Here is a 23,285-nt window from a genome sequence, read left to right as displayed (position 1 = left end):
TCAAACTACTCTTGGAAAAGGGCTTCTCTGACTGTTTTAGCTAAACCAGCATTGCTCTCTGTGGCCTTGCACTGTGTCTTCATCGTAACACACACCTCCTGACATATCACGTGCTCTTTTGTCTACTGTTGACTCTGACGTCCCGACTAGAACATAACTTTGTGAAGGCAGGAGTGCGTTGCAGTGTTTGCCACTCGTATTCTCAAAGGTAAAAAAAAGTGGCTGGCTTCGGGAGGTTATCCAACAAATACTACTGAATATAAGATGACTGCAGAAATGATTGTGGGCCAAATTCAATGCCCTGAAGTTATTTAATCCTTCCATCAACTCTATGAAGGAGCATCCGTTCTTCCCCCTATTTTGCAAATGAGAAAATGGAAGTTTTCAGAAGTGGGATAACTTGCTTGGTGTGGCAGGAGATGCTAGTGGTCAGGAGAGCAGGGACTGCAGCCCAGGTGGTTGGGCTCTTGGATCCACAGGTAAGTTGACTGACCTGGAAGAAAATGAAGATCAGTGAAGGTCACCTATCCCTGAATGATCCAGGTAAAGAATAGTTACAGGCCCAGGTATTTGCCATCTGGACTGTGTACAGAGTAGATTCCTTTGGTAGGAAAAAAAAAGTCATGATAATGCTTCTGCCCCACAGCCCAGGGATGGCAGGGGCTGCAGAAATTGCTCCAGAAGAAGAGAGACTGCAGGTTCGCAGTATGTCCTCAGCCCTGCATCCCCGACTCACCCTGTGAGCTCAGCCTCAAAGCCAAGACCAACACAAAGCAAAAGTCACTTCCCGACTTGGTGGTGGGCACTGGGTCTGCATTGTGCTGATGCTGCTTCAACCTTGTGGCCATCCCTGGCGTTCCCATAGTGAGACCCTTACTTTGTGCTTGTGCTCAGAATACGCAGTCTTCTAGAGCAAGTCCAGTCTAACCCTATTGCAACATCGCCAAGATATTTTTTTTTTAATATGACCCGGCACCTTCTACCTCTTCCAGATTTCTCAGTCCCACCTGCTGCCTGCCTTTTTCTCTTTGCTCCCTGTTTCTACCTTCCATGATACCCTCTTGTCCCACCTTTATCTCATCCCCTGTGACTCCCTTCTTCAGGTCTTTCTCATTTCTATCTCTGGATTCCAATCAGTACACAGACCCTGATGCCATTCCAGGACCTCTCGGCGTCTTAATAGAAATTCAAATTCCATTGTTTAAGATCCTAGAATTTGGTGCCATTAACCAAAATAGCAGAGCCCAGGCAAGGGGGGAGGGGTCCTAAGGCAGAGCTGATTTAAAATTTAAATTATTTGCACACTTTGAGCCAGCACATATATCTTGGTATTGATCGAAGCTCTTTGGAAGCTATTTACGTTTTCAGCACACCTATAAGACTGAGATTTATACTGCATTTGGTGTTTAACTAGCCTCTTAATGCATCTTGTTGAGCCATAGTATTGGTGGGCATATTGTAAATTTTAGTGTTGGTGCTGAATTGATTTGCTTAGTGGAGTTGAATTTAGGCTATTAAAATAAATAAATAAAACAAATAAGAAGGACCTCCAGTACCTCATATCATATTAAAATCAATCAAAGGCATAGAGCCACCGCCTCCAGAGTCAGGATTCAGTATGTTTTGTGGAACCGACTTAGAGTGCGAAGGATTTCTCTCAGGGTGGCCTCTCGTAGTAAACACAAACAGTGTGGAATTAAGGGTGAGACCACAGTGTGGCCTGTCTACATGATGATTTGAAATTGAGAAAACTTGAACTCACACCCTGACTTTATCCAGACACCCATAGCTGGATCTTCCTGTTCTTGGTTTCCAAAGGAGTGGCCCAGCCAGTTTCTTAGAGTTCTAGCTTCCTTCTAGGCATCTAGACAATTGCAGCTGGATTCTGAGATGTGTCCAGCCCTTGAGGTGGAACAAGATGGGAGCAGCTCTCAGCATCCAGGGCTGGTCTTGGTGGCATCTCTTTATCTTGCAACCCCTCAGAATCATGGGTGGGTCTCAGTTATTTTCATATTCTAGTGACTCTAATGAACCTTAGTGCATCTCAGAAACCCGAGGATCCAAGCTGATGTCAACACAGGGCAAATACTTTCCAAAAGATTCACTCCAGATAAGAGGTTTATTTTGTCTTCTAGAGCTCGGGCAGGGTGGGGGTGGGGGGTTCTTTTTTTGTTTGTTTCTTTGAAGCTCATTCCATCAGACTGTTTCATTATTAGTATTGTTTTTTATTTTAAAAAAATTTAGCAGGGAAAGTTCTGAAATCAACAGACAATTTACAATTGTTGTCCTGGTTCTCTGAAAAGGTAGTTTCGTTTTCGCTTCAGTGCAAGGGTGCTGGTTAATTGGGCTGGATTTTTACTGAGACTCAACACATACTGGGGACCAGGCATGATCAAGAGTAGGTTGCCATCAAAAGTCTTCTCTGAAGGAGGAGCAGGTTCCTAGAGGCTGGCTGTGACTCCAGGAGCAGCTCTGTGGGGGTGAGAACACCAGAAACCCTCCCTGTCTCCTGAGCTGGGACAGGCTAGGTCTTTCTCACTCACAGTCAGCCTGGGTCTCTTGATTAGCCCTTTCATGATTTCCCACAGATGGGGCAATCTTCTCATTATACAATATGAGCTACTGTCTCTAACAATACCTGACCTTGACATGAGAAGTACACTTGATTTATCCACGCTTTCAATGTCCCTCACTCTAACCTTGACTGACCTGCTCTTGGGTCCCATCAGAGAAGTTATGTCTTCTTGAAAGTGTTGAAACCACAGGAAAGCAAAGGAAAAAAAGGAAAGAATATAAATAGATGTTTGTATTTGTGTACTTCCTTCATAATCCATTTTCTTTTTTCAATAGAAAATATTTGTGGGGCATCCTCTCAACAAAGTAACTAGGTCTTTGGCAAATAGACATGTTCAACATTTAAGATAAAATATTCAGCAGGCCCTGGAGATCTCCTCTAGCTGAAATGTAGAATGTTGGGGTCCATTAAGTGAAGTAAGGGGCTTTCCCAATGTCTCAGCAGTTAAAGAATCCACCTGCAATGCAGGAGACCCAGGAGACTCAGCTTCGATCCCTGGGTCAGGAAGGTCCTCTGGAAGAGGAAAATACAACACACTCCAGTATTCTTCCCTGAAAAACTCCCATGGACAGAGGAGCCTGGTGTACTACAGTTCTTAGGGTTGCAAAGCATCGGGCATGGCTGAGAGACTAAGGACAGCATAAGATGAGGTAAAGAGAAGCTGTTTGGGAAGACATACAAATACTGTCTTAGGAGTTTGAGCAATATTCTATAGGACATTGGCTTATCCTGAAGGAGTTTTTGAGCAAGAGAGTGTGTTGTACAATTTTTATATTAGAAAGCCCTTGCCGATGAAATCTTCGGATAGATTGGACACAGATGAGCTTTGAGGCATAGGGACTAATCAAGGGACAGTTGCTCTGGGTGATGGGTGAGGAGGTCTCCAAATCATGAGTAAATTGTAATGCTATTTACAGGTGAGATGACCGAAGGGGTTGTTTCCTGAAATTCATAATCAATATGTTACTACAGTCACCCACAGTACAACCACAAACACATATCCCTACCTCACATCATATTTCCATACCAGAGTGATTGTGCTCATTCATTTCTGAAATACCATTTCAAAACAATAGAAGTCACCATGACTCTTCTATTTCTCTTAGAATATGATCTCTTTAACATCCTGGACCCAAGTGAGGAACTGGAGAAAGAATCAACATTGCTGATTCCACAGTTTTTCAGTCTTCCTCACTGTAGTCCAGCATCCATCCTCCTCTTTCCTCTGACTGTCAGCAGTGCCAGGGAGAAGTTATCACAAGCCTCCTCTACGAACCTCTGTCCCTCTTCAAAGCAGTGATACTATTTCAATAAAAAGTCTGTGCAAAAGATCGCCCTGTGGTTAAAAAAAAAAAAACAAAAAACAACCATTTAAACAGGCTTTGGTTTATTGACTGTAACCAGGACAGAGAGAAATTGGATCTGGGATAATTAAAGTCAAATTCATCAACACTTTGGGGAACAGCAATTTTGGAATGGAGACTTTCAAAAAGAGATGATGGCTAGACTAGGGCAGCTGGCCTTGGCTAAATTTTGAGAAAGGGGAAACATTTCCTTGAGTATCACACTGATACTGAAGTACACAGCCCATGGAGTGATCAAATCCAAACACCAGTTACCCCAAGTCTCGCCTGTTATAATGCCATCACCTGGATTCAGGGCCCTGACGGATCAGCTGGGTTAGTAGAGTAGTCTATTCTCTTGGAGATTTCTGTGCATCCCTCATAGTTGGATGTAGGGAGAGGAAATGATTTGGGGAAAGCATTCTGCACATTTTTTTGTGCATCTGGTGCTTTGCTATTTTTTAAAACTAAAATTAGATTCTAGGTGCCATGTCAATTCCAATCTTGCCAAAAGGGTGTGATGAGAAAACAGCCATTCTGAGTGGCTGCCCAGGCATTTTGCAGGATAACAACTCTGCTCGCACCAAGTCCGGCCATTTAGTAAGGACCTGAGTTTAGGATTTCCCCTACAATTCCCACTTTGCTTTCCCCAGGACACGTTTAAAAATAACTACTTAGCGTTGAGCCCACTAAAAGTTGGTGATCACTGTGCTAGGTGCTTGCTACCCCGTCTCTATTTCCTGTTCACTTTTGAACTGGCGTAGAGGACTGCCCCTCCTCCAGCTCATTGCACCCTTGTTCTGGGATCTGTACGTAATAAATCTTGTGAGTTTCCTTCCTTTGTGTGAATGTAATGAAACTGTGCCACCCATCAAAATGGGCCTGGGATTTCCCTTCCCCAAAATGGGAGCTCTGATGCTGAGGGAGCCCCCAGGGGCAACTAATACTTCCTCACTGAGTAGGTCATCATCTGAATATTATTAGCTTCATAGAGAAGTTTTAGCTTTTCCAACATAGAGGGATTAAAAGACATTTGTTTCCAGCCTGCTCTCCATACACATTTTCTGCCAGTGTCTCTGATCCTTTCAGTACTTTTCTAGGTACTCAAAAATACCAGCAATTTTTGAGACAAACCAAGGCTTTCCAGCTGCCCTTTGCACATACATGCTCATCTCTCAGCTCTTTCCTGCATCACACAGAGAACTCCTATGCCTCCATTAGATTACTCCAAGCATTTTCTTCTCTGTGACTCTCCCAGGAAGAATTATATTTTTCACCCTCTGCCCACTTCAGTCTTAATTCATTCATTCATTAATTCATGCAGTCAACAAACATTTATCAAAATGTTTAATTAAGACATAGATCTAGGTGCTGGAATTACAGCCATGAACAAAATAACATCTCTGCTCTCGCAGAGATTACATTATAGAAAGGGAAAGAAAAGTATAATATTTCAAACTAGGCAGAAAATGAAGGATAAGGGGGATAGAACATAAGGGAGTGGTGTTACTTTATATAGGGTGGTTGGGGAGCTGTCTGTGACAAAATGATATTGGGGCAGAAATGAAGAAAGTTAGGGAACAAGATTTTTCAGGAACATCTTATGGAAAAAACCCAAATGAAATGTTTGGCCAAATCAATATAGATAAAATATATGCATATAGAAAGTATCACCTTTCTATAATTTCTCATTTACCTTTGCCACGGCATGCAGATCCCTGGAAATCAAGGACAATGATGTATTCATATCTTTCATAGGGTCACACAGAGTCTGACACAACCGAAGTGACCTAGCACAGTATGTATGTACAAATATCCAGCCCCAAATGTCAAAGTAGTAGTGTTTATCTACTCAATAAATGCTTGTTAAGCGTTTGAATAAGTAATATAAATCCTCTGAATAATCATGTAAAGAATATATACCATGACAGCTTAATATATGAGGAAACTGAGACACAGAGAGGTTAAAAACATTCACACTTGCACAGCCAAGAAATAAGCAGTGTAGTTTAGATTCTGACCCACGTCTGTAGGACCCAGAACAAAAATGTTTCCACAATAGTCTTACTGATGGAGTCAGAGTAGATCCTCCTACAAGCCTGGGGTCAGGTGGAATTTACACGGTATCAACAGACATCCATGCACTGACCCGCCCAGGTGCATGCCTACCTTTCTGGCTATCTTCCGTCATGCCCTTGGGAGTCCTAAATGCTGCATCTGTGACATTCGGTGTGCCATGCAGCCCATCAGAGGGTGTTGCGTGAGCAGAGCTTGGAGAGAATAGAGCTTGCATTGGGTCCATCTTCATAGATGATTGATGAAAAGGAGAAGGGAACAGCAGGAAATCCTGGTGAGCAATGGAGCAGGACGCAGGGTGTAAAGAATAGAGGAAGGGTCTCAGGGAAGGAGGATAGAGAGATTCTCTATGTGCCTGCCTCCAGCTAACAGCGCTTTCCCTGGGGCCCAGGTCAGGAGTGAGAAGGGAAGAACAAAGACACCACTCCTGGGTGGGGCAGGTGACAGAACCTGAGTTTTCTGGGAGCAGGGGCAGTTGGGCAGTGCCTGCTGTGTCTACAGTAGGCAGGTGTGGGCACCAGCCACCACAGTCTAGTGGGAGGCCCCTGGGCCCAGGCTCTGGTGGATTTACCCTGGGCCTGGATGTTTGCCTTGGCAGTCCTGAAGCGTTAGCCTTGGCCTTGACATGATTCCCCAGTGGCCAGAGAGCCAGGCCAGCACACCTGAAAGTCATTAGCTCGGGGTCCCATTTTGTTCTCACATTTCCAAGCAGCGACCTGCAGCCATGTGTGACGGGGCAGGCACTTTATCAACTGGCTTTCCCAGCCAACCCCACCCATTGACCTTCCTGTCTCCGTCAGTCTCCGCCCAAGAACTGCTAATCCCCCAAACCCAGAGCTAACAAGGACCTTTTCTTTCCTCTTTCAAAAATATTTATAAGATTTGACTATTATTTTTACAACCCATTTAAGTAAGTCTTCATCGTTTTTCCATTAATGAGAACTCTGAGGCTCAGAGTGGTTAAGTGATTTGCCCAGAACCACACAGCTAATAAGGTACAGAATCTAGGCTGCAGCAGAGGCCTTTCTGATATCAATAGACTATTCAAGTGTGGGCCTCACACAACCGTCTCCCCCAAGCACTCTGGTCAGTTCGCCATGCTTCTTCCCAGCTACGACATGTGAACCTACCTTTCTCTTATTGTTGACTCAGGTTTGATTTGTCTAAACAGTAGTGACCCAAAACCATTCCTCTTTTTGTTATATTTACGGCTACATGGGTATCTTAATTTTGCATTCTTTTAAAGATATTTCCTCTAGAAACATATTTTTCTAGCTTATCTTTATATTTCTCCAAAGCAATGCTTCTCAGTCAGGAACACTTGGTTAGGGGATATTTGGCAATACCTGGAGATATTTTTGGTTCTCACAAATGAGGCCAGAGGGTAGCTCCCAGTGTCTCATAGGTAGAAGTTAAAGATACTGCTAAACATTCTATAATGCACACAATAGCCCTCCACAAACATATATATATATATATATATATATATATATATATATATATATATATGCTTCCCAGGTGGCTCTAATGGTAAAGAACCTGTCTCCTGGCAATGCCGGAGACATGAAAGATGCAGGTTTGATCCCTGACTCAGGAGTCAGGAAGATCCCCTGGAGGAGGGCATGGCAACCCACTTCAGTGTTCTTGCCTGGACAATCCTATGGACAGAGAAGCCTGGTGGGCTACAGTCCAAAGGGTCACACAGAGTCTGACACAACTGAAGTGACCTAGCACGGTATGTATATGTGTGTGTGTGTGTGTAAATAAATATATATATTTATATACACATATCCAACCCCAAACGTCAAAGCACCAAGCTGAGAAAATGGTCTGCAGCCACCAATAAGAGCACATGAAGATGCTTTCTCCAGACTGTGCAGTGCTAGAAATAAATACTTTCATTGACATTACGGCTCTAGAAGTCATTTATGTAGTACATTACAGCCTGCTGGCACCAGACCACTAGAGCTTTTCATGTACATCAGCTTGAAACTGACCATGATGAAAATGTTTACACCAAGGAAATTGGCAGATGCGACATAGTAGGATTTTTTTTTCCTGAAGCATTTAACTTATCAGTGCATTATTATCAACATTTTATGTGAGAGGATCTTATATTAGCATATTTAATCTTCACCATAGTCTGAAATAACTAGTTTCATTATTCCAATTTAACATTAGTAAACTGAGGCAGAGAAAGCTAAAACAACTTGTCATGTGCAATATCATTAGTAAGTGATGGGGACAGGATTTGAAACCAGGTGGTCCCACTCCAGAGCGTGCATGTTGAAGCCTATTCTGCCTGGTCAAACATCAATCACAAACAACTGTAATGCACTGTGTGTTCCTGAGTTGGTCCATTTCACATGGGAAAGTGGATATTTACATTAAATGTATCAGGTTTACAAATTCGGTAACTTGATAAATAATAGAATTTGAAGTATTTCCTTTTAGGTGAATGTATAAATTCTAAAGTAATGAAGATTAAACAAACTCACTAAAGATTTTTTAGAATCCTAAGTTTTTCTTTAAATTTTGCTTAAATGTCACTTTTCAGTAAGATCTTCCCTAATCAATACTTTAAAACTGTTTCCCCATTACTTCCCCCAGAGGCCCACTCTGCCCCAGCTTCTTTCTCTATTTTCTCCACAGCACAAATTCCTTAAGACTACATCTGTTTCTTCTTCTTTTTTTTTTTTTTTACTTCAACAACTCTAACACCTAGAACAGCATGTGGCACATAATACACTCTCACAAAAAGATTTGTTGGGTGAATAAATAAATGACAAATACAAAGTCTTCTCCAAGAATAGAAAATAATCCCATCACTCACGAAAAGTTCTATGTTTGATACATATTTATGAGAAAGGCAAAGTTAGGTGGCGTACGCCCTTAGCAAATTTATTAAGCGTCTTTTTCAGTCGTCAAAAATGGAAAAGACAAATTGGACACCTAAAGCAATTGAGTTTGTTTAGCTGAATTGACCCTGCTCTTCTGAAATAGATGGAGTTTCTCCCTCAGTTCATTCCAGAGCACTAAGTATTTGTCTCCAAGATCTTTGAGGGTGGACGTGGGGCCCTTAGAACAGACACCCATATATACTAAATAAAAGTGCACAAAATAGAATCTACGAGTGCTAAGGCTTCCAGGGGTCATGTTTTCTGAAGAAGGCCTCCTCCTCATCACTGGCTCCATGAGTGACACGCAAAAACAGAGTTCAAAATATCCTCTTAGACAGCAGCATGGTCATGGTTAATGCTTCAACCTGCCTGATGTTAGTGGAGAAGGAAATGGCAACCCATTCCAGTGTTCTTGCCTAGAGAATCCTGTGGACAGAGGAGCCTGGTGGGCCACTGACCATAGGGTCGCACAGAGTCGGACACGACTGAAGCGACTTAGCATGCATGCATGCATTGGAGAAGGAAATGGCAACCCACTCCAGTATTCTTGCCTGCAGAATCCCAGGGATAGAGGAGCCTGGTGGGCTGCTGTCTATGGGGTCACACAGAATCAGACACAACTGAAGCTACTTAGCAGCGGCAGCAGCAGCCTGGTGCTAGATTATTGCAGAGAAGTATATAACAACAAAAAACACAGGTCAACCATTTAAATTTGAACTTCAGACTAAATGTTTTACACACACACACACACACACACACACACATATCAAGTCACGAAGTTGTGTTTTACTGTGATCCCATGGACTGCAGTACACCAGACTTCCCTGTCCCCTAGCTATATGTATGAAAGTGAAAGTGTCAGTCGCTCAGTCGTATCTGACTCTTTGTAACCCTATGGACTGTCAGGCTCCTCTATCCATGGCATTCTCCAGGCAATAATACTGGAGTGGGTTGCCATTCCCTTCTCCAGGGTATCTTCCTGACCCAGGAATTGAACCCAGGTCACCTGCGTTGCAGGCAGATTCTTTACCATCTGAGCCACAAGGAAGCCCATCTGTACGTATATAGATACAGATACATAGGCTTTATATATAAAGTATTTGTTGCTCATTTTTTCTTCTGAAATTCAAGCCTAGCTGGATAGTCTATACTTTACCTGACAACCGTAACAGGGAGCTTAGGCAAGACTCTAGCGTTTCCTGGTTACTGTCAGGAACTCTGCCGCACAGAGCGCTGAGGAAGCAAGAATAGACACCGGGGACAGGAAACAGTCCCGGGATATGATCAGTCAACAACCATGAGCACAGGCAGTCTCTCCCTTCTGCTCCAGCAAATCATGATGTTTGAGAACCAGACAGCCCCATTCCCAGCAGTCACCTAAAACTCGGTTTTTTCCTTCGTTTTGTTTCCGCATCTACCTGCATCCAGCGATTTCCCTCTGGTCGGTTCTACTGTGGTAGCAGTGAGAGTTGTTCTGAAGCCTGGCTGACTCACAGTATGCAAGGGACCTCCTTAAAGATAGATCCTCCAGGTTTCACCAAGCAAGTAGGTTAGGGGTTGAACCTGGGAGTCTGTTTTCTTCTTCTTTTTTTTTTTAATCTGTTTGAGAGATTCTGATAATTAGCCATTTTGGGATACAACCTGTTTTGAGCCTGTGTCTGAATATCTCAGGTCTCCCGGACACTACACAGTTTCACAGAGGCAATGATAAAGGCTGGAATGAAAGATGGTCCATTCATGGGATGGGAGTGATAAGGGGAAATAGAGCTCAGAATGTTGTGGAAGGAAGGCTCAAAAGCCTAATAAAGGGTTCACACAGTGCTGGGGAAATAATGAGTGGAAGGTCTAAGATTAAAGAGGTTGGCTTTCACCATGAGGAATCTGGGTCACAAATTGAAACTCCATAGGAAAAAAGCAGATAAAGGAGGTACTGCCCTGGCCCTGTTGGCAGTACAAAATCAAATTATTTGAAAAATCAATTCATCTCTCTGGATGTCTTTATATGTAAAATGAAGATTCTTTTTTTTTTAACATTCATTTATTGGAATGAGTATCCATGAGCCAATCATCTAGAGTATTAGAAGAGCAGCATGAATACAATAGGGAAGATGCCTGCCTTCACAAAGCATACAGGCTACCAGAGAAGACAGACAGTAAACCAGGAGAAGGGAACAAATAGGCATGTTTATAACTAGTTATAGTTAGTGATTGCTAGTTAATGCTATAAATGGAACAAATAGTTACAGGAAAGGATGCTTTCAATAAATTAAACACACACACACACACACCCCCCACACACACACCCCACACACACACAGAGGTGTGAGTGTAAAGGACAAGAAGAAGATAAGCGTATCAGTCAATGTGTAGCCAGGAAAGAAAATCACAGGCCAGGTATTTCAATAGAGAGAATTTAATGCAGGGGACTAGCTTTAAAAATATAAGAAGAGTTAAAACAGCAAAGAAAAGATGAGAAAAATCCAGAGATTAGCAATCGTAGAGAGCCACTGCCTTATCTATGACTAAGGGCCAAAGGAAGTAAGTCCAGGAGGCTTGTGGACGGTGGAACTGTGGCAGGCTTGCTGCGACCATGAAAAGATAGACTGTGCAGGGGGAGCTGGTGCTGCAACAGGAGTACAGTTGCTGCCAGAGATGTAGCCCCAGCTGCAGAGAGGGAGAACGTTACCTTACCTGCCTTAGTCCTGCCCTACTAGCTCCTGCCAAGTCCTTCCATTGGCAGGAGCTAGCTGTCAAAAGAGCCTGGAAATGTAGCTCCCTGTACTACAGGGCAGGTGGAGAGAAGGGTAGGAAATGCATCTGACTGCAAAGCAAATGGCCTGCACGAGTGGTAGGTGATAGACCGGAGGATGAAATAGGGATGGTGCCAGTATCATCGAATTGCTATCGTGGAAGACAGGATGGCATGTGTGAAATCCTTGGCCCGGTCCTGGTGCATGATACACACTCAAGTTCCTATCAGTCTGATGACCTATTTTTTAGTGTTATTTTTAATATTTATTTTCATGTATTTCTTTGGCTGCACTGGATCTTAGTTGCAGTACATCTTCACTGCAGTATGCAAGATCTTTAGTTACAGCAGGCAAACCATTAGCTGCATTATGTGGGATCTAGTTCCCTCACCAGGGAACCCAGCTTCCCTGTATTAGGAGCATGGAGTCTGAGCCACTGGACCACCAGGGAAGTTCTCAATGACCTGTTACTGACTCACCAAATTCATGCATGGGGATGGGACATCGGGCGAAGAAAACTGTCAGACTGGAGAAAGATGTGCATGAGAGCAAGGCAAGGACCCAGACAGAACTGTGATGCCAGAAGAACAGGATCAGATCAGATCAGATCAGTCGCTCAGTCGTGTTCGACTCTTTGCGACCCCATGAATCGCAGCACGCCAGGCCTCCCTGTCCATCACCAACTCCCGGAGTTCAAGGGACTATGAAATAGCCTTAGCAGGTGCCTGGTTTCTTTACAGGTCCTGCAGGACAGACTGTGTCTAACATTGGATCTGAGACCCGGCTCTCAGAGCAAGGCATGAGTCATGTTCAGCCAATGGGCCTAGGTGACGTGATCGTACACCCACCTGAGTGGATAAAGTTGCACTTGGGAGTAAAGAAACTCTGTCTTGGGAAAGCTAATTGTCTCTATCCCCTTTCCCCTACTTATGGCTGGTAACTGGTCAGAGAGAGTGATATTCGGGACCTCCTGGATGTGACTGGGCGAGCATAGTGAAAATATTGCATAGAAAAGTGCTCCCTCGCATGAGGAATCAGACGACTCCGTTTCCTAGAGACCAGTGCAGCTAGATGTATCACCGGGTGATGTACTTGGTCGATCATACAGGGTGCGGGGAACTCACAAGGCACACTGCAAAGGGTAACTCACAAGGCACACTGCAAAGGAGGCCACAAGAAGCAGGAAGATCTTTACGTATCAACAGTTCCCCCTTATGGGAAGATTATGCTGGAAGAAGGTGAGTTTAGAAGTTAGACAAACCTGGATTTGCACTGCTTAGAAACATGGTATTGGGAAAAGTTTCTTCTTGTTTCCTTACCCACAAGCTGGAGATAATAATGTATATATACCTCATACATAGAGTCAAAAATACAGAGTGATAAAGTATATAAAAGAAACTGTATATAAAACAATCCATTCATTTATTAACTCACTGAGCATTTATTATCCCACTACATTGAAAGAACATGGTGAAGAAAATGAACATGGTCTGCTTTACGGACACTGCAGGAGAGAAATACATGAAACATTGTGCTTAAAAATAATTTCACTATGATGAAGAAGCTGCTAAAGGAGAGCTAAATTCTGAAGCATCAGGAAAAATGTGGGTCCTGTGTAACTTTGGTGTTTTCTTTCACTATTTCATCTTTTCCTCCTGTAGCAAGTAGTGTCAGTGCCTACCCACATGTCCTGGGCTATATCCCTTCAGTGTGCTCAGAATACACACCAGTGTCTGCAACTCTTTGCTTGTAGCTTTTTTCCAAAGCAGCTGAAGGCTGCCATGCCCTCCTTCAGGCAGACAGGAAGGGCTAGAAATAACACCCCTGGGAGCCATCTTCCGCACCCCCGCCCGCACATGAAGGAATTCTGAGGCATTCATTGTCTGCCAGCACGCCCTTAGGGGAATTAAGTTCCAGGTGCCCACAGTGTGGTTTGCTAGCTTACCTTTTTTGGCTGCTGTCCCTTTTTCTCACTTCCACGTTCCCCTACAGGTGTTTTCTGCACCTCCTAAATACACTACTTACACCAAATTCCTTGACTCTGTCGTTCTTATGAGGACCTAAACCAAGGCAAGGGCTTCCCTGGTGGCTCAGTGGTAAAGAATCCACCCGCCATTGCAGGAGATGTGGGTTTGATCCCTGGGTCGGGGAGATTCCTCGGAGAAGGAAATGGCAACCCACTCCAGTATTCTGGCCTGGGAAATCCCATGGACAGAGGAGCCTGACAGGCTCCATTCCATAGCGTCATAAAAGAGGTGGACACAACTTAGCAACTAAACAACAACACCAGCAAAAAAAAAAAAAAAACAAAAGAAGTCTTCACTCAAACTCATCTGAGTCCCTAAGCTTTGATATCCTCCCACGTTGGGCACAAAATGCATCCATAAAAGCATAAACAGACTTGTTGAAATAGATGGATCTTATCATATAGGATCTAAACCAGGACATTCTGGAGCATGAAGGGGGTGCCATTAAAAGAACATCAAGAAAATATTGTGCTGGACAAACTGGTTCATGGTCATCCAGTCTCAATGATGCTTTGAACTTTCCAGTAAGATGTCCAGGCCAGCATCCTGGTGGCTGACCAGTGGGGTGAGCACTCCTCAAGGAGAAGGCATCATGGCTACTTAGCTGACCTGTCAGAACCTCAGGGCCTCACAATCCCAGAGCTGGCAAAACCGAGGCACCCTGGACACCAGGAAGAACCTTTGTACCTAGCACACTCGCACAAACTCACAGCTTTTAGGAGAAAAATAACACAGGTTTGTCGACCGTCACCTCCTTTGGGTGGCTGCAGCTTTTTAAGAGCCAAAGGGTCACCAGTGAATGTGGATCACAACAGCACACAAGAAATGATTGACTGGAATAGCTTTGCAGGGGATGAAGGCTTGATGTTGGAGTCCTGCTCAGCTGGCACATTTCCTCTGCTCGGCTGGCACATTTCCTGTGCACGGGGGCTGCTCTGGGTGCTTAGGGGGCAGGGAGGAGGGGTTCTCAATGAAGGAAGTTTCTATGCAAACCCTGCAAGCCCTCACCGATCAGGTTACAGCTTCGCTTCGCTAATTCCCATTGAGTTTTTCTTTCCTCCCAAACATTTCAACTCAGATAGCTATATAAGTTCAAATGTTCTTTTATAGAGGGAAATAAACAGCTTTTATAGCCTGAAAACAGCAAGCTTAGGGATCAACTGCTCACCGCTGAAGCAGGCATGTTTAAGTTGAAGAAAGAGATGGCATTCTTTCCTTATTGTTAGCTGTATTTTTCCCCCAAAACTAATAGGCAGTAGAGTATAAATTAGCTGCCTTCTAAGTTGCCAGGGAGAGAAGTGAATGCACTGAACTCTGGGCATTTTGCTACAAGGCTGCCCCCGTCTGGTTCCCACCACAATGCGATTTCTGGAGAAATCCAACTGTTGTAAGAAAGAGCAGTTCAGAGTTGGGGCAAGTCAAGGTCAGGGGCCTGGCTGCTGCTTACTCTTTTTCCACCTTCTAGTTACCATTTCTGTCTTCTCAACACATCCTACACTTGTTTCTAAGAGCCAAAATATATAACTGAGGTTAGAGAGAATTTGGACAACCCGCAGTTCCAAACTATGATGGACGGGTGAGGTTGAAAGGCAGAGGAGCGTGGGAATAACAGGAACAGACGGGACCCACACTCTCCTGTGCTAACACTGGCCGTTCCATTCCAGGAGTAACTGCAGAGTCTATCCATCTCCCTCCCTTAGCCTCTGGTGGTTTGCTGGCCATGTTTGGCATCCCTTGACTTTTAGAAGCATCGCTTCGATCTCTGCCTTAATCTTCGCATGGTGTTCTCCCCACATATATGTCACTGTGTCCAAATTTCCCCCTTTATATAAGGACTTCAGCCGCATTGCATTAGGGCCCATCCTAATGACCTCATTTTAACTTAACTGATTATCTCTGCAATGATCCTGTTTCCAAATAGGTCACTTTGTGAGGTACAGCACTGGGGTTTGGGATGTCAGTATATGAATTGAGGGGGGGAGGTCGCAATTCAGTGCGCTTAACCACGCCCGTTCTGTGAGTCAATGCAACAGAGTTGAGAGCTCTCCCCACCTCCCTGGGCACACATTTAATTTTTCATAAAAAAATGTTCATTATATAGCAACAGTATCAGTGAACTTCAACTGTCCAACTATCTTCTACACTGGTCTGTTAAGTTACACAAGATCGTGGCCCTTTAGTCCAAGGATGTTCAGGGAACGTTTCTGGGAGAAACAAGAGGGAAAGCATGAAGAGCAAAGTCATAAAATTGTTGACAGCCATCTCCTTTCACAAAAGGAGGGCTCTAGAGGTACACTTGTAGGGCCCCTTCTCCACTGCCTTAAAACCATGATTCATCCACTCACTTTTCCTGCTCTTCCTGTTTTTTTTTTTCTTTATTTTAAATTTCCAACTCTCCTTACTCCCCGCTGCCACCAAGACACTTAGCACCTGCATCCCCACTCTGTGCTGAGTCTCAACAGCTATTGTCAAGAGGACGAAGGAAGTACGGAAAACTGGGAGTTTACCAAAGCATTCCTAATACAATTCATAGGCTGTCAGCAGTTGTTTATGCCTTCATATTAATCCGGGATTTATATTTATTTTATTCGGATGATATCATATGATGCCTAATTGCTTTGGAGAGTTTAGAATTGCTTTTGTAGAACTACGGGGCTTGAGTCATGAATCCTAATGCCTTGCTGCTAACAGGCTTTTGTCAGGCTTTTGTCATGCTCCAGAGGATGTTTCCTGTCTCTTCTCATTCAGAAGAGAGTCCTCACACCCTAGTGAGTTAATATAAGTGGAGAGAGAGTGTGATCTTGATCTTGCAGCAGGCTTTTCGCAAAAGCTCTTAGTTGGGGCTGCATATGCCAGACACATTTGAAGCACTTGCCAGATCCCTAGCCCTTAGCTTGGAAATGTTTCTCCCAGCCCATCTTTTAAGAGAGACCATTTTAAAGAAAGACCAAGATACTGTCACCTACAAATTGGCACTTGCCATCTACCTCTACAAGGATGGAGGAGCCTGGTGGGCTACAGTCCTTAGGGTCACAAAAAGTTGAGCATGACTGAGCAGCTGAGTATGTCGCCCATATATGCACACTGGTCTATCTGCCAGGCACACCTTGTCTCCATACGTGTGTTCACATTGTTCCTCCAGTGTTAATGCCCCTCCTTCCCTCTCTTCCTTAAACTCCCTGCTCATACTCACCCTCCAAAGTCCTATATGCATGTCGCCTCTTTTCTGTTTAACTTCTCCTAATATGCTGGTGGGGCTTCCCAGGTAGCACTAGAGGTAAAGAACCCTCTTGCCAATGCAGGACACTGTAAGAGACCTGGGTTCAGTTCCTGAGTAGGGAAGATCTTCTGGAGGAGGGCATGGCAACCCACTCCAGTAGTCTTGCCTGGAGAATCCCATGGACAGAGGCACCTGGGGGAATACAGTCCATGGGGTTGCACAGAGTTGGACACGACTGAAGCGACTTAGCATGCACTCACTGCTGATACCGGGAAAGCATCTTGTACCCCTCCCAATGTTTCATGTATCTCCTGCCTAGCTCTCTTGTCACATTTATCCCATTCTGTGGTTGGACCAAGAAACAAAAACCATGCTAAGGTGTAAAGACAGAAAATAAAAACCAAAGCTATGCCAAGTATTGAAGACAGGAAACTATGCCAAGTATTGAAGACAGGGAAAGGTTGTATAGGTGCTGAAAAAGCTCAGAAGCCAAGGAACATGATCTGAACCCTGGCTAAGGTGTGAATCCCTGAATTTCAGTCTCAGCCTCTGGGTTAATCTTAGGACTTCCCTAGAATCACCAACCCCAGCTCAGAACAGCACAATCCGCTCAATGCTGAAATGAGCAGTGCTCAGTAGTTCCAAACAAGTGATGGGAACATCTTAGACTATGTGTTCTTTCCCTAGCCCTTCAAATTACTAAGTTCTTCTCATCTGTCACTTGGTGGTGAGTAATTCCGAGTGGTTCCCTGGAAAGACTGAATTGCAGCTTGTGTGCTGTTGGGCCAATGACCATGGATTTTCCCTTGCCTTCTCCACTCAGCCTCCAAGGAGGGAATGTGGATCAGGACATTCTCTTCTGGGAAACAGAGAAAGAAATGCTCTGGGGAGTGGTGTGTGTGTCCCTTGTAAAGAGAGTATCAACCAGGCCCTGGGGATAGGTGACGTGGTTCTGTTGAAGGTGTGTTTAACAAAGTCTTGATGCAACTTTCCATTGGTCTCTCTTCATCCTTGAGAATTAATCCTATAAACTAACATCTATTGCTACTTATTATTTACCAGGGCTTCCCTGGTGGCTAAGCAGTAAAGAATTTGCCTGCTGTGCAAGAGACACAGGTTTGATTCCTGCATCAGGAAGATCACTGGAGAAGGAAATGGAAACCCACTCCAGTATTCTTAACTGGGAAATCCCATGGACAGAGGAGCCTGGTGGGCTACAGTCCATGGGTCACAGAAGAGTCGGACACAACTAAGCAACTAAACAACAATTATGTACCAGGCACCAGGCTAACTCATTTGTACACATTATTTCATTTCAAACTCATAATGCTTGGCAGAGCAGGTATCATCATCAATATCCCATTTTACACATGGGCAAACTGAGGCTCAGAGAGGGAAAACAACTCAGAGCAAACAGTGGTGGCGGAATTTGAATCAAGGAGTATCTAAATCTAGGCCCCTGGGGTTATTCTTGACTCTCCAGTTCTGACATTTGCTCACATCTTAAAGAAGAGTATGACAGTGAACAATTTTTGACACCTATCATACATTAGTCAGCCAACAACCACTGCCCTAAGGGCATGGAGAGGTAGGCAAGGCCACCATTCACCCCAGCTTACCCAGTTAATGCCAGGTGTCTCAGCACTCCAGTGGGGTTGGCATTGATTCCACTCCCATCATTCTTAAAAATCTCAGGTTTGGGACTTAACTGGCAGTCCAGTGGTTAATACTCCACATTTCCACTGCAGGAGGCATGGGTTCAATCCCTGGTCAGGAAACTAAGATTCCGCTGGTGGCATGGCCAAAAATAGAAAGAAAAAGGTCTCAGGTTTAATGACACAGTACGTGATCACTCAATATAGAGGCAATGTTTGCTGCGATGCCTGGAACAGAGTAACTTCTTGCAAAGTATTAATTTAATTGAAAGATACTCAATTCCCTGTGGAGCAGTATCATCCCCAAACCGAGGTGGCACCTCCTACACACAGTCTGCATCTCTTAGAGGAGGCAGGTGAAGTTCTCACAACCAGAAATGACCCTAACCCCTAGTCCCCTGCCCCACTATCCCAACACATCCTCTTCCAGGAACAACAGTGGATCCGGAGATTGAAGCAGCCGTGGTTTAACCCCATGCCTCTGAACCAGAGGGCCCCCCACCCTCGACCCTGGAAGCCTAACACTGTGATGTGGTGTCCACTCCCTGGTTCTCCCACTTTCCTTACATCCTCTCACAATCTGCACATGTGGGCTCTTCCCTCCCCGGAGTGTGGTCACTAATAACTCTCACTCCTGATGAATAGCCCCAGCACTGTCGGAACCACACAGTCAAGGAATGTCCGTATCTGCCAGGCCTGGGTCATGCTGGTGTCAGTGGCCTCAGCCCTCTCTGTGGTCACTGTTGGCACAGGTTTAAAGGCATTCGTCAGTCCCAGCTACACCCCTGTCCTTGGGGGACCCCACCTTTGATCTTTCACAAGCCTCTCTCCATAACCACATCCCAGCTCTCGCAAGTTGTAAACGGCCGTGTCCATCCTCTGCAGAGGCCACTGGTCTTCTGGGCATCTCTTTCTTCTGTGGCACAGCTGAAGCCTTTGTGCATGTTGGCCCAGGTGCTGGCACGCTTCCATCTCCTGTCCTCTGCCTGGCTGAGTCTTTCTCACACCTTATGTCTCAACTGACAAGCCATCCATCTTGAGAGGCCTCCCAAGATCACCTCTGCTGAAGTATCCCTAAAGTGAAAGTGTTCGTCGCTCAGTTGTGTCTGAACTCTCTGTGACCCCATGGACTGTAGCCCGCCAGGCTCCTCTGTCCATGGAATTCTCCAGGCAAGAATATTGGAGTGGGTAGCCATTCTTTTCTCCAGGGGATCTACTCCACCCAGGGATGGAACTTGGGTCTCCTGCATTGCAGGAAGATTCTTTACCATCTGAGCCACCAGGGAAGTACAAGTTAAGTTACTATATTTAGCTTCATTGTTTGGTTTCTCCACTGGAATATAAGGCCCACAAGGCCAGGTCCAATGCCTGAATTTCCAGCACTATCTCCCCTGACCTCCCAGCACTATCTCCCCAGGTTGGGCGCAGGCTGGCCCACTATTGTGAGAGGTGACTGTGTGTCCTCCGTACCACGCTCTATCTCCCAGGCTTGTGACTATATATATTTGTCCAAAAAGCATCACTTGGGGTTTCACTTTTTCATCCAGCTGGCAAATGATTCAACTTTAAAAAAAAATATTCTCCATCTAATAATTTATTTTATTTTATTTATTTGGCTGTGCTGGTCTTAGTTGTGGCATGTGGGATCTAGTTCCCCCATCAGACCTCAAACCCAGAGCCTGTGCATCAGGAGTGCAGACTCTGAGCCACTGGACTACCAGGGAAGTCCCTGATGCCATCTTAAACTCCATGAATTCTTTAAAGTTGCAGATAACAGTTCATGCTTATATGTGGTTATTTTATTATTCTAATTCAAATTGTTCATTGTTATGCTTGAAGGGTCTTGGGTAAAAAGTGAAGTTATGGAAATTGTTGTTTACTGAAGGCTACTCTGTGCCATGAAGGCTACTCTGTGCCATGAAACTGGGCATGAAACTGTCACAGAATCCAAAGCAACCGTGAAAATATTCAGAGTGTGTGTGCTCAGTTGCCTCAGTCATGCCTGACTCTTTGTGACCCTATGGACAGTAGCCCTCCAGGATCCTCTGTCCATGGAATTCCCCAGGCAAGAATACTGGAGTGGGTTTTCATGCCCTCCTCCAGGCGATCTTCCTGAGCCAGGGATCAAACCCCCATCTCCTGCATTGCAGGCAGATTCTTTACTGCTGAGCCACTGGGCCACTGCAATGTAAACTATAACCTGGGTGGCTTTTACACAGCAAAACATTTTTCTCACATTTCTGGAGGTTGGGAAGTCCAAGACTCAGTGTCTGGTAAGAGCCCACTTTCGGATCTGTCAACAGTGCCTTCTCATTTCATCCTTCCATGGGTGGCACAGGAAGCTCTGTGGGGTCTCTTTTAAAAGGACACTAATCCTATTCATGAGGGATCCACCCTCATGACCTAGTAACCTCCAAAGACCCCACTTTCTGATATCATCACCTTGGAATTTAGGTTTCAACTTATAAATCTTGGGGGACACAAACATTTGATGTATGGGCTTCCTCGGTGGCGTAGTGGTAAAGAATCTGCCTGTCAATGCAGAAGATGCAAGAGACACAGGTTTGATTTCTAGGTCAGGAAGCTACTCTGGAGTAGGAAATGGCAACCCATTCCAGTATTCTTGCTTGGAAAATTCCATGGACGGAGGAGCCTAGTGGCTCATGGGGTTGCAAAGAGTTGGACGTGACTGAGTACACACACACAAACATTTAATGTACAGAAGCAACTAAAATATATACATATGGGAAATTGCTTTGCGAACAGTGGTGTGGTATCTAGAAAGCTGTCTAGCAATGCTCCTTTCTGTGGTTTGGTGATGGTTAGCTTTAGTCCTGGCAGCTATAATTGACCATTACTTTTGATGGTTAAAATTATGATAAACCTCAACTCAAACTAGTTTAAATGACAAGGGGGAATTCAAAGGTCCATGCAACTCAACAGTTTAACGGTATCCACTTCCAGGCTACAGCCCATGGGATCATAAAAGAGTCGGACACAACTTAGTGACTAAACAACAATGGCAATAACTCCCAGTGCAGTACGACCCAGGATTTAAATGTGATATTAAGGAATGGAGTTCTGTCTCACCTATTTTTGTCTTTGGTTTTTCAGGGTGGGCAACATTTTCTGAAAAGCTCTTTTTCAGGTCTGATTAGAGCCACCACCAGCTTCTGAGATTTACCTTCTTCCTCATTCACATCCAGTGTGTGCTGGGGGGAGGAAGGAGGGATACAGACATCACAGAATTCAAAGCAACTGTCTTAGACTATTCAGACTTCTATAACATAAACTATAACCTGAGTGGCTTTTGATTTCATCAACCTAAGGGACCTTCTGATTTCATCCTCTGAAAAAAGAGGCTGTCTTCTTACAACCTCAGAACATGTCTCCTTGGGCTGAGGATGCTTACCTGAGGATACATGCTGGATCCTGAAGTCTTCACCATGGCCCGAATGGACCGGTTGTCTTAAGTCAATCAGATATTTTGGGCTGACCATCAATCCCATCATAAAGGCACAGTGAGGGGATGGGAGAAGGGTGAGTTCCCTGTTGGAAGTCAGCACAATCTAGGAGGAGAAACCAGTCATGAGAGCTGGGGAGAGAACCAAGAAACGTTCCTGCTATAACTTAACTCTATAGTCATGATGCTCTGCTTAAAGTTCAGTCATTCATTTGCTCTTTGAAGGGACTCCATTCTAGCATCTGCCTTTTACCAGAGAAGCTGAAGATACAGACATGATCATGACTGGACCACGGCTTGTGTGTGAAAAGCCCAAAGAGGAGGTTATTACCTATAGGCTACACAGCAGAGGTGGCATCTTCCTTGGATCTTAAACAATGTCTGGTTTTCCTGGCAGAAAGTGTGGGGTGAGGGTGGGGAGTGGAGGGAAGCCACTGCAGCAGTCATGTGTCATTTCTGAACAAGCCCCAGGAATTTGCATGAAGACAATCCAGGAGGAAGGGATGAAAGTGACAGGAGGGAAGAAGAAAAAGAAGGTGAGCCATGTTGAGATGGGCCAGATGTACCACTGTTCAAAGAACTAGTGAGGTTTCATATTAGTCGATCTTAACCACAGGTCTAAACAATTGACTAAACAATTAGAAAGATATAAGTTTTCTTCTTAAATTTTAACATAGAAGAATATAAATTCTAGGGGACTTCCCTGGTGATCCGGTGGTTATTAACCCATCTTGCAGTGCAGAGGACATGGGTTCAATTCCTGGTTGACGAACTAAGATCCCATGTGCCAGGGAGTGACTAAGCCCGAGCTGGAGCTAGTAAGCCCGCAACTATGAGCCCACATATCACAGCTAGAGAGCTCGTGCTACATGACAAAAAACGCCACATGATGCAACTAAGACCCGAATCAGCCAAATAAACAAATACTTTAAAAAAAATGTAAAAAAGAAATACAAATTCTATATGGCCTAAAAAGTTAAAGAGCAAGATGAATACTAGTCCATTGTATTACTCAGCCATTAACAGTCACACAATAATGCCATTTGCAGCAACATGAATGGACTTAGAAATTATACTAAGTGAAATAAGCCAGACAGAGAAAGACAAATATTACATGATAAGACGTATGTGGAATCTAAAAAAATGATACGAATGAACTTATTTACAAAATAGAAATATATTCATAGATGTAGCTGACACACTTACAGTTACCAAAGGGGAAGGGGGTTGGAGATAAATTAGAAGTGTGGGATTAGCACATACACACTACTGTATA

The 23,285-nt window shown here is 44.3% G+C and overlaps 1 long non-coding RNA gene across 1 annotated transcript; it reads right to left on the bottom strand.

Annotated features, from left to right (window-relative positions):
• Positions 1-2,204: 2,204 nt before the first annotated feature.
• On the bottom strand, positions 2,205-21,755 carry LOC133258863 (uncharacterized). Its single transcript, XR_009740182.1, has 3 exons — positions 21,637-21,755; positions 18,511-19,620; positions 2,205-3,911 (listed from the first exon to the last, which is right to left on the bottom strand). It is a non-coding gene; the product is annotated as an uncharacterized LOC133258863 (long non-coding RNA).
• Positions 21,756-23,285: the final 1,530 nt, after the last annotated feature.

The sequence above is a fragment of the Bos javanicus genome, chromosome 13, assembly GCF_032452875.1.
Source record: "Bos javanicus breed banteng chromosome 13, ARS-OSU_banteng_1.0, whole genome shotgun sequence".
NCBI classification, from domain to species: Eukaryota; Metazoa; Chordata; class Mammalia; order Artiodactyla; family Bovidae; genus Bos; species Bos javanicus.
Note: the sequence above shows the minus strand (reverse complement) of the source record. Positions and strands in the feature narration are given on the sequence as shown.